The 11,218-nt window shown below is 38.0% G+C and overlaps 1 protein-coding gene across 5 annotated transcripts in view; it reads left to right on the top strand.

Annotated features, from left to right (window-relative positions):
• The first annotated feature begins 336 nt into the window (after nt 1-336).
• CEP83 (centrosomal protein 83) overlaps nt 337-11,218 on the top strand; it is a 142,706-nt gene continuing 131,824 nt past the window's right edge. For 3 of the 5 annotated variants that reach the window (XM_053662199.1, XM_053662194.1, XM_053662185.1), the window contains exon 1: nt 828-1,278. The gene's annotated coding sequence lies outside the window, so the exon portion shown is untranslated. Of the gene's footprint in view, nt 442-827; nt 1,279-5,133; nt 5,273-11,218 lie in introns of those variants that run through there. The other 2 variants (XM_053662186.1, XM_053662187.1) reach the window with 2 other exon arrangements.

The raw sequence follows: 11,218 nt of genomic DNA, 5'->3' as shown, positions 1-11,218 counted from the left end.
CACAAACCTATTTCAGTTGCCTTTCTATTCATAACGAGAGCCCCCAAAATGTTAACCGTGGGGGTAAAAATTAAGTTGTTTCCCAATGTAGTGAGTCAAAACCCAAACCCAGGCACTGAACAAAACAGGTGGAGCGGGGCGGTACCTATTTCTTCCATCATCTATTCTGAAAGGCTGAAATCCCTACCTATTTCAGCCGCTGGCCTGTAACTGACGTTCTCAAAAGCAAGTTCCTTTTCTTCCAAGTCTAGTTACAACCTGAAGACAGTTCACGTGGGGTACTGAATTGGAGGTTAAACTATGCAGAAGTGAGCGCGGGGGCGCGGGGCGGGGCCTAGTCCTGGCCGAGCTAGTTCTAGGCTTCCTGAAGGCAAGCTGAGCCGACTCCCCACTGCCGGGCAGACATCGGGATCCAGTAAATCTGCACCGTTGGGCACGAAGGTAGGCGAGGGTGGTGGTAACACTACTCGGAGCCCTCAAAGTGTGGTAAGAGCAGACAGAGGGAAGGAGAAGGGCGAAAAGGGGAGAGAAACCAGTGGGAAGAGGAGAGGCGGATGGGCTTCCCGCTCAACCACGCGCCTCATTCTGGCTCCGTGAAGCGAGTGGCCCGTCGCTGATTTTCCGTTCCCTAGGGCTTAGCGTATCTCTGCGTGGCCTAGTTGCCCCCTCGGAGCGCTGCCGAGGCCCTGGTTGCTGGTGGGTAGCCTAACTCACTGCCTTAATGCTCTGGCTCCTCCTCTAACGGCCACCAGGTCGCGGAGTCGGTGACGTCATTGAGGGCGGGACTTCCTGCTTCGCGCGTCCTTAGATTTCCCGACCCGGGCCACCTCTTTGGTCTTGGTGGGGCGGCCGGCCGAGGAATGAGTTCTGAGGGAGGCACCTCGGCCGGACGTCGTGCAGGGCTGGCTCTACACCCCTGAGAAGGCCTGTGCGCCGAGGAGCGGTGCTTTTCTTTGCCGCCTCTCCGCCTTGAGAGCTCTCCCGGGGATTCCTTCGATTTCCCTGGGGTCAGGAGTCCGAGGGGCGTGCTTGGCAGCCTTCCCGCTCTGTCACTTCAGCTTGCGCCGCCCGTGGCCTCCAGGACCTCGCCAGACGTGCTGGGCAGGGCAAGCACCCCGCGTGTAGACCGGATCCCTTCGTCCCAATGCCCAGGCGAGAAGAGTTGAGTGGGTGCTGGTGGTTGGAGCTCTGGAGGTGTCCCTCCGTGGCGATCGTGGAAAGAACACTGGTCATTGTTAAGTTTTATGTCCACATGCTGCAAGGCCCTGTGTGAGTCTGGTACGTACCCTCTTTTATGGAGACGCTATCTTGTCCATATTTTGGAATGCTCATTCATTTTTCTTGTTCAAAACTTGCCCTTAAATTATATTTTTCTTGTAATTGGAGCAGGTGGTAGAAAACTGAGATGTGATATGGCTGTGAGATCTGGTTTGTAGCCAATGCAATGAACGTGAATCTTAAAAAAAAAATTTTCCCTTTTATAGATTGTAGAGAGAGGGGAAGGGAGGGAGAAAGAGTAAGAGAGAAACATCAGTGTGAGTGAGAAGCATCCATCAGACGTTGTTGCCTCTTGCAACTGGAGCCGGGACCCCCAACCCAGCCAGGTGCCCTGACCAATAATGGAACTGGGACCTTTTGGTTTGGGGGTCCATGTCCAATCACCTGAGCCACATCGACTTCAGTGTGGTGCTTGTAGTCATTTACTGGCTAACCTGTGGTACCTCCAGTTTAATTTGTCATAAAAATATTATGCTACATTTTCCTTGACGCCAAAGACAATTTTAACTGTGATCTTGGCTGCTATTACAGAGATAGTGTCTAGAATATGTAAGTGAATGCTGGACCTAACCGGACACTGATAAATCCTTAGTGTCCTGCTTTTGACCGTAATAAATGGACACTTAGCTCTGAAAAATGCCCACTGCTAAGTATTTTAAAAGCCTCTGGTCACATTAGTTGTAATGATGAAGCTATTTCAGTAAGATCTCAAAAAAGCCTAGGATATTGATGTTTTAGGATTCTTAGGATATAATCCTAGCAGTGGAATTGCTGGGTCAAAAGGCAGGTCGACTTTTATTTTTCTGAGAAAATTCCATACTGTTTTCCATAATGGTTGCACCAGCCTACAATCCCACCAACAAAGAACCTATGCACCACAATGTTCATAGCAGCACAATTTACAATAGCCAAGAGTTGGAAGCAACCTAGGTGCCTGTCAGTAAATGAATGGATCAAAAATTGTGGTACATATACACAATGGAATTCTATGCAGCAGAGAGAAAGAAGGAGCTACTACCCTTTGCAACAACATGGATAGAACTGGAAAGCATTATGCTGAGTGAAATAGGCCAGGTGTTGAAAGACAAATACCATATGATCTCACCTTTAACAGAAAGCTAAACAACAAAACAAACAAGCAAGCAGAATAAAAAACAAAGACACTGAAATAGAGAACAAGGGGACAGTGACCAGAGGGGAGAGGGAATGGAATTTAAGGGGAAAAAAGGGGAGGGATTTGGAGGAACAAGTATGAAGGACACAAGGACAAGAACTAAGGGGGGTGGAAATGGGAGGGAGGTGGGGAGCACGGGGTGGGGTGGGCTGGGATGGGAGAAATAGACAGAAAACTGTACTTGAAAAATAAGTAAATAAATTTTTTTAAAAGCTAGAAAAAAGAAAAATTAAACTTAAGTCATATGCTTTGTAAATTAAAAAAAAAACACAGAAATTAAAGTATTTAACCCAGTAAAAACATTACTATTTTGGTAACTGTTGATCCACCTTTTTAAAAAAAAATCAAATAAATATTAAAACTTAAAAAAAAGCCTAGGATAACAAGAAACTTGTTCATAATCTCTTTAGTAGGATATAGTTTGTAATGTGTTCAGACTGTGAGCACAAAATCCTTGAGTAGATCTAAAACTGAGGAGTTAAAGCATTGCTTCTGTTACCAAGCAACATCTATGTCAACAAGCCCAATATTCAATTAGAATATATTTAAATGTATCCTAAAATTATCTGGATTCAGAATTCTCTTAATTCCTGGGGTTAGCCTGTACGTGGTTAAATAGTCACTTTTTGTATTGAGGTTTTATTTCAAAGTCATTTTGTTTAGTATTATTAGAATGTTTTCAATTTTAGTGTCACACAGCATTCTCCAGAGAGTTGCAGCCGGAGTTGAGTTACCCTTTGGTTGTTTAGGACAGAGTATGTTAGGTATTCCCTTTCCTTTCAGTATTTTCTTCTATAACCAGATGAAGTATGCAGCCTGGTTCAGAAATTTTCTAAAATAGTGGAGTAATACCAATTTAGGTACATACAACATTGGGGAATTGGAACACTGATTGTCCACAGGTGGTGTTTAAGCCTTGGGTTTGCCAGTAACTTCACTCTTTATTTATTGAACCCTTAATGATACAATTCACACGGCAAATAGTTTTCAGCACATTTTTCATGCTTTTGAATGCAGTAAGCTTTTAAGTATGTAGGAAAGTATGTGAGGACATTTGAGAAACTGACAATAAATGACTTATTTGAAATCAAGCTATTAGTAATGGGAATTGAAACTTGAAATTTAATGTTTTTTATATCTTGCCCTTACTGTATTGCACAAATCTGTAGATTTTAGTCCCCATACCCTTTTCCCCCCATATGCTGATGCTAAAGTAATGAAATATTCAAGTTGGTCAAGACAAGCAGAAGAAAAATCAAGAATGAATTGTTGTGTGATTAAAATCTTTAGTAGTCAAATGTCAGTATTTTGTCATGGGAAGTTCTAATTCAAGAAGCTTAGAAGAATGAAATTGTCACAGAAAGACTAATAAATTGTCAGAATTCTTTATGTTTTCTAGGTACTGTCTGTGTGTAAAGTAAATGAGTTTACTGTTTTTTAAATTTTAACTTTGTCATACACAATGTATTAAGTAATTTTCTCAACTTGTCTAATAGTGTATACTTTCAGGGAATGTGTTTATGTTTCTATGTAAAAAATTTTCAGAAGTACTCTTTCCTACTGACTGAAGTTCACATTTTTTAATCTGAATTCTTCAAAATCTCCTTATACTCTGCCTTTTCAAGTTTGTTTTTTATAGAAAAACTATGCTCTGACCACAGTACTTTCTTCACTGTCCTCTAAACCCGAGGTGGCAAACAGAAGCCTGGCCCTCCACCTTGTTTTATCCAGCCCAGCACCTTGGTTCTACCTGGCGGCAGCGCTGAGCTCCTTGTCCCTAGTTAAGGAGTAGTTACATATATAGTCCTAAAATTACATTTGGCCCTTTAAAGGCAACAATGAGGCTGACGTGGCCACCAGTGAAAATGTGTTTGACACCCCTGCAAACCTACTATGTGCTTTTCCCCTTCCTGACCGGTCATCATTGTACCTACCTGGCCTTGTTAGGATAGGACAAGGGTATTGAAGTCTGGGCCACTCTTTCTAAATAGTGTTTTTGCTAAGTGTTAAAATGTAGCACAGTATTTTGCAGACCAGCTATGAAAAGTGATGAGATTGACAAGAACCATAAGTGTAGCCAACTGATCAATGTATAATTGACCAAATATTTTTATAAGCAATGGCTAAGCCTCCCTTTGGGAAGATAGAGCTTTGGATATGAATTATTTGTCTCCTGTACTTGCTTCAAAGAAATAAAACTATCTTACCTTTTTGTCTAGAGTACCCTAAATATGGAACCCCTTGAGTTTTGTAACAACCTGATTTCTTCTTTCTTAAAATCTAAATTGTACTTTTTCTTTAAAGTTGAATTCCATTATGAAGTTTGTAGGCAAAGAAAAATTCTCTGCCCTCTTGGGGTCCCTGGCTCAGCCTAATAATTAAATTGACATAAGACAGATTAAGAGGATAAAAGCATCCAGGTTAAAAAAAATATTTACCTGTACGTGTGTGGGTCTTCACAGGAGGATGAAGACCTCAAGAAGTGACCAGACCAGGAACTTTTTATGCCTTTTAGGCAAATAATAAGTTTGTGAAAAACTGAAAAGACAGAGGGGTTTGGGTTAGGAGTACTAAATTGTGGAGAAGTGACTATGAAGATAAGGATCAGTTTAATGAGGTTTGTTCGGAGTTCTGGGCTTATCACCTCATCTCTGGTGATAAGAATGTCTTCCTTCTTACAGGGAGGACACCTTTCACGTCGGAATTGTATCTCCTGCTTTCAGGAAGAAAAAGGAGGGTCAGAATGCCTCTCTTGAACCTACTGTTTCTCCTGTGCTTTTAACTCACAGTAATCAGCATACAGAAGTGGCATATTTAGGGGTGACATGCTCTGAACTCCTTTGCCTTTAAAATCCTGTAATATGTATTTGTCAGTCATACTTACTTGATACTTGTACTTTATATTGTATTTTAAAAAATAATTTCTATGTATTTGTTCCATTCCTAACTAGATTGGAAGCTCCTTAAGGGCAGGACATCAGCTCTCAAAGCACTGTATTCTTAGTATCTTCCAAACAGAAGTTGTTGAATATGTTTCTTAGAGATGAGAAATGTGCATTTATATTCTCACTACCTACCTCCCTGTCCCACCCTGTATAGGGAAAGTAAAAGAAAATATTTTAGAGTTACCGGGGGAAGAAGGGCAACTGTAAACTATAAGAAAGGGGATTAAAGAGTGGGGATTCATTGGAATCAGAGGGAAAAGGTTCTGTTCCTAGAAAGTATAAATATTTGAGAATTTCCCATGACAATATCATTAGTAAGGGCTCCCTTGGGGAAGCCTGCCACTACTCCCAGTGGTCAATTTCCTGGTTCCTCAGTAGAATCTTCCATATTTTATTCTATTCTACTCCGAGAATCTCAGTAGAATCCCAGTATTTAAAAATACTTTCCCCCCACCTCCCATCCCTTTCCTCTCCCTCTCTCCCTCCTCCCCTTCTTCTATCTCTTTTTCCCATTTTACTTCTTTCCATTTTACTCTTTACCTGGTCAAGACTTACTTTATGAAATTATGTCAAGACTTTCATTTATCCTCATAAATAAGCAGTTGTCTTAAGTTTTTTATATTTTTCCATCAGGACTCCTCTCTAGGTTGTGGAGAAATCACAGATCGTAGTCCAGTTTGGCTGAGACTTATTACTTTTTCAGTTTGGCTGAGATATATAATCCAGGAAGAAAAAAAACATTAAGAAGTGCCCAGTTACTTGCTTTTTATATATTGTAACTTCAGATTCCTTTTGGATTAAAATTTATAGAATTAGGAGGAACCGACACCTAGCCATTCCTTTTTGGAAGGTGCCTATCACCTTCAAATTATGTCTTAAAAGTAAATTCTATGTACTTTTTATAGTCTCAGTGTAAATCCTGTATCTGATACTTGTAACAAAGAGTTCCTTCAGTTAAAGGAATTAAAAAGTTGAGTCTCAGAGTACTTTTATAAAGGTTTGATTCTCTAGTTTCTTAGTGAGTTTGCTGAGCTAGCTTCTGAGTTCTTTGTTGCCCAGTAACACAATTGCACCACAACATAGCAACCGCTGAAAACATTAGCTCGGGACTATAGGGATTTCCCTGATGAAGCTGCAGTGTCACTCTCTTGTATTCACATTTAGTCTTTCTCAACTGAACCACATTTTGTTAAGGCAGGCACTTGGGGTATGTTAAAGGACATACAATGTAATTTTTTTGGAATGTGATTATAACAGGCACATTGTTTATTGCATACAGGTGCATGATAAATATATGTGAAAATTATAGTGTGTGAAGGACATGTCAAACGACTGGTTCAATTAAAGATTAGTCTGTTCTGAATAGAAAAGCTCTTAAGTAATAATTAATACTAGTTGTCCAAAACTGATATAGCCAGACAGAGCTAGGGTGGATAAAGTTGAAATGGTCTTCTTAAAGGACAGTTTTATATTACTTTTGGAAGTTCACGGAAAGAACAAGTATAAATGACCCACGGACATGGACAACAGGGTGGGGATTGATTGTGGGAGCAGGGAGGTGGGTAGGGAGAGCAATGGTGGGGGAAAATTGGGACAACTGTAATAGAACAATAAAAAATTAAAAATGCAAAATGTTTAAAAGAAAAAAGGAAGCTTATATCAATAAGCATGAATTGATAGGCATCATGATTTTGTGGGAAGAGAATTGTGATTCAGGAGACCAAGGCTTGATTAAGTCACTTAACCTTTCTTGTCCTATTTTCTCACTTAAATAAATGAATTCCTGAAGGTTCCATTCAGAATTGTATGCTTCAAATTTAAAACAAATTTTATTTTTCTTAGTTGTTGGTTTAGTCATTATTTTAGTGCCACTTACATGTCAGGACTATGCCAGGTACCAAGGCTTGTAACTGGTGTCAGGAATAAGAGCAACTAAGCCCTTAACCTGTAGTGTTTGCAGTAATTCTGCGTGTTAGTGTAAATTAAGTTTGGGGACACCCATTTGGTGTCTAGAGTATTGGAGAATTGATTGGGAAAAAACCCCACACATTTGGTGTTAGAAGTGTTGTGACTAAAAACAGTTCAGAATTGTTCTTAACGTTTTAAGAAACTGCCAAAATGTTTTTGAAAGTGACTGCCATTTACATTCCTACCAGATAAGTGCAAGGATTCCAGTTTCCCTATATCTTCACCAACACTTGGTGTCATCTGTCTTTTTGATTATAGCCATTTTAGTAGTATCTCATTGGGATTTTAATTTGTGTTTTCATAAACACAAATGATGTTGAGCTTTACATGTGCCTATTAGTCATTTATGAGTCTTTTCTGGTGGAATGTCGACCCAAGTCTTTTGCCCATTTTTTAGTTGTTTTTTTTTTTTTGATCTTACTATTGCATTTATATATTCTGGATAAAAGTGTTTTATTAGACAGATATTTACAAAAATTTTTCACCGAGTCTGTGGCTTGTTTTCTTATTTTTACTGGTATTTTTGAAGTGCAGACTGTTTTAATGAAGTTTATTTATTATTATTATTTTTTATGCCTTATGCTTTTGGTGTTCTGTTTAAGAACTTTTTACTTAATTCAAAGTCACAAAGATTTTCTTCTGCATTTTCTTTTAGCTTTTTTATTAGATCTCGGATCCATGTTGAATTAACTGCTGTGTATGGTGTAAGATAAGGTCTAAGTTCTTTTTGTTTTTTATGTCAAGTAGATGATAAGTTGTCCTAGTGCCATTTGTTAAAAAGGTTCTTTTCCCTTGAATTGTATTGGTACATTTGTAAAATATTTGTTGCCTATAATGTAAGCATTTATTTCTGGAATCTGTTTTGTTCCATCCATATATTAAATCCTACCTTTACTCCAATACCACACTGTTTTGATTACTGTGTGTTATAGTAAGTTTCAAATGGGTAGTGTAAATCCTCCCAACTTTTCAAAAGTGATTCTGGATCCTTTTGATTTACATATAAAATTTTAGATCAGCTTGTCAATTTCTACAAAAAGAAAAAATCATTTGCAGGGATTTGATATGATTTGCATTGAATCATATCAAAGTGTGGGAAGAATTGCTAACTTGAGTCTTCCAACCTATGAATATGTAATGTTCTCTCCATTATTTAGATGTTTAATTTCTCTCAACAATATGTTTTAGTTTTCAATATATAAATCTTAACACTTTTTAAAAAAAGTTTGTTTGTTTGTTTATTTATTTATTTATTTATAGAGAGAGGGGAAGGGAAGGAGAAAGAGTGGGAGAGAAACATCAGTGTATGGTTGCCTCTCGTGAATCTCCTGCTGGGAACTGGCCTGCAACCCAGGCATGTGCCCTGACTGGGAATTGAACCACGATACTCTGGTTCGCAGGCCCGCACTCAATCCACTGAGCTACGCCAGCCAGGGCTTAAATCTTAACACTTTTATTGAATATATTCCTAAGAATTTGATAATTTTTGATGCTATTGGGAATGGAGTTCTTATAATTTGAATTTAAGATTGTTCATTGCTAGTATATAGAATGAATCAGTTTTTGTATATTTTTTCTGAATAAATGACCATGTTTATGAATAAAACAATTCTGTTTTCTTTCTTTCCAATCTGAATGTTAATACACCTTGTCATTCACTTTGCCTTATAGTATGGGCTAGATCCTCTACTAAGATGTTGAATAGATGTGTTGAGAACGTGTTGCATCCCTCCTGGTCTTAGAGGGGAAAGTATGCAGATTTTCACGATGTATGATGTTAGCTGCAGGTTTTCTGTAGGTGCCTTTTAGGAGGTTTGAGGAAGTTCCATCTGTTCCTAGTTCGTTGAGAGTTTTTAGTCATGAATGATTGTTGAATTTTGTCAGATTTTTTCCTGTATCCCATGAAATGATTATGTGATTTTTATCCTTTATTCTGTTGATATGGTGTATTACATTAACTGGTTTTCAGAGGTTAAGCCAACCTTTTATTCCTGGGATAAATTTCACTGAATCATGCTGTGTAGTCCTTTTTATATGTTACTAAGTTTGGTTTTTCTAAATTTTGTTGAGGAATTTGTGTGTATGTTCATGGAAGAATTACAGTCATGTGCTGCTTAACAATGGGAATACGTTCTGAGAAGTGTATCATTAGGTGATTTGGTCATTGGGCAAACATCATAAAGTGTACTTAAATAATCCTAGATTGTATAGCCTGCTACCCACCTAGGTTATTGTATAGCCTATTGCTCCTAGGCTACACACCTCTACTGCATGTTACTATAGGCAGTTGTTGCACAATGTTAAATAATTGTATCTAAACATAGAAAAGATAATGATGGTTCCTCTTTTAGCCTTTATTCTGGTGATTTGTCTCTTTTATTTTCTTGGTGAATGTAGCTAAGAGTTTGTTAACTTTGTTGATCTTATCAAAGAGATATCTTCTATTTCATTGATTTCCCCCTCCCATTTTTCTATTCTGTTTCACTGGTTTCTACCCTAACATTATTATTTTCTTTTTTCTGTATGCTTTGGGCTTAGTATGCTTTTCCTGACCCCCCACCCCATTTTCCAATGGTGGGAGCTAAGATTATTGACTTGAGACCTTCTCTTCTAAGTCCTTAAAGTTATAAATTTCCCTCTAAGCACAGCTTTAACTGCATTTTATAAATTTTGATATGCTGTTTTTTAAATTTAATCCAAATACATTTAAAAAACATTTGGTGTGACTTCCTTGACCCATGGATTTTTTATGAAGTGTGGTGTTAAGTTTACCAATATTTGAGGGTGTTTCCGTATCTCTTTTGTTGTGGACCTCTGTGATCAGATAACGTATTTCGACTGATTTCAGAGTTTGAGATTTGTTTTGTGTCCAGCATATGGTATATCATAGAGAATGTTCCATCTGTGTTTGAAAAGAATGTGTATTCTGAAGTTTTGGGGTATAATGTTCTGTTAGTTATGTCAAGTTCATTGGTAGTTTTGGTCAAGATCTCTCTTATTTCCTTGCAGATTTTCTGTCATGTTCTATCAGTCTTTGAATTCAGTAGCTATTTTTGTTGAATTGTTGATTTTCCTTATCTACTTTATGCTTGATGTATTTTGGGGGGTCTGTTGTTAGATTCATATACTCTTATAATTGTTTTGTCTTCCTGATATAGTGTCCTTTTATCATTATGAAATATCCTTTTTTGTGTTTAGTAATATTTCTTGTCTTAAATACCATTTTAGTTTCCTAGTACTATAGCTATTCTAGTATTTTTATGGTTATTCTTTTGGTGGTGTATTATTTTTATCCTTCTGTTTTAACATTTTTATGTCCTAAATATAAGAATATATCTTGCAGCCAGCATACTGTTGAGCCTTGTTTTTCAATTCAGTCTTAAATTCTCTGCATTTTGAATGGGAATATTTAGTCCATTTGCATTTTTTAAAGATTTTTCTTTATTTTTTAGAGAGGGGAAGGGAGGAAGAAAGAGAGGGAGAGGCAACCATCAATGTATGGTTGCCTCTTGTGTGCCTCCTACTGGACACCTGGCTTGCAATTGAGGCATGTGCCCTGACTGGGAATAGAACTGATGACCCTTTGATTTGCAGGCAGGTGCTCAACCATTACCACCAGCCAGAGCCATTCATATTTAATATATTGACTTATATTTTCTATTTTGTAATTTGTTTTCTGTTTGTCTCATGATGTTTTTTTCCTTTCCTCCTTTACTGACTTTGTGTGTTAAATATTTTTTAGTGTATCTTTTAATTCTTCTGTTGATCCCTTTTATATCATGTTATTTTCATAGTGGTTGCTCTAGGGATTGTAATGCGCATTTTAACTTATTATAATTTCCTTCAGAATAAT

This window comes from Artibeus jamaicensis, unplaced genomic scaffold (assembly GCF_021234435.1).
Source record: "Artibeus jamaicensis isolate MK-2021 breed Jamaican fruit bat unplaced genomic scaffold, CSHL_Jam_final contig_1028, whole genome shotgun sequence".
Classification (NCBI taxonomy): Eukaryota; Metazoa; Chordata; class Mammalia; order Chiroptera; family Phyllostomidae; genus Artibeus; species Artibeus jamaicensis.
Note: the sequence above shows the minus strand (reverse complement) of the source record. Positions and strands in the feature narration are given on the sequence as shown.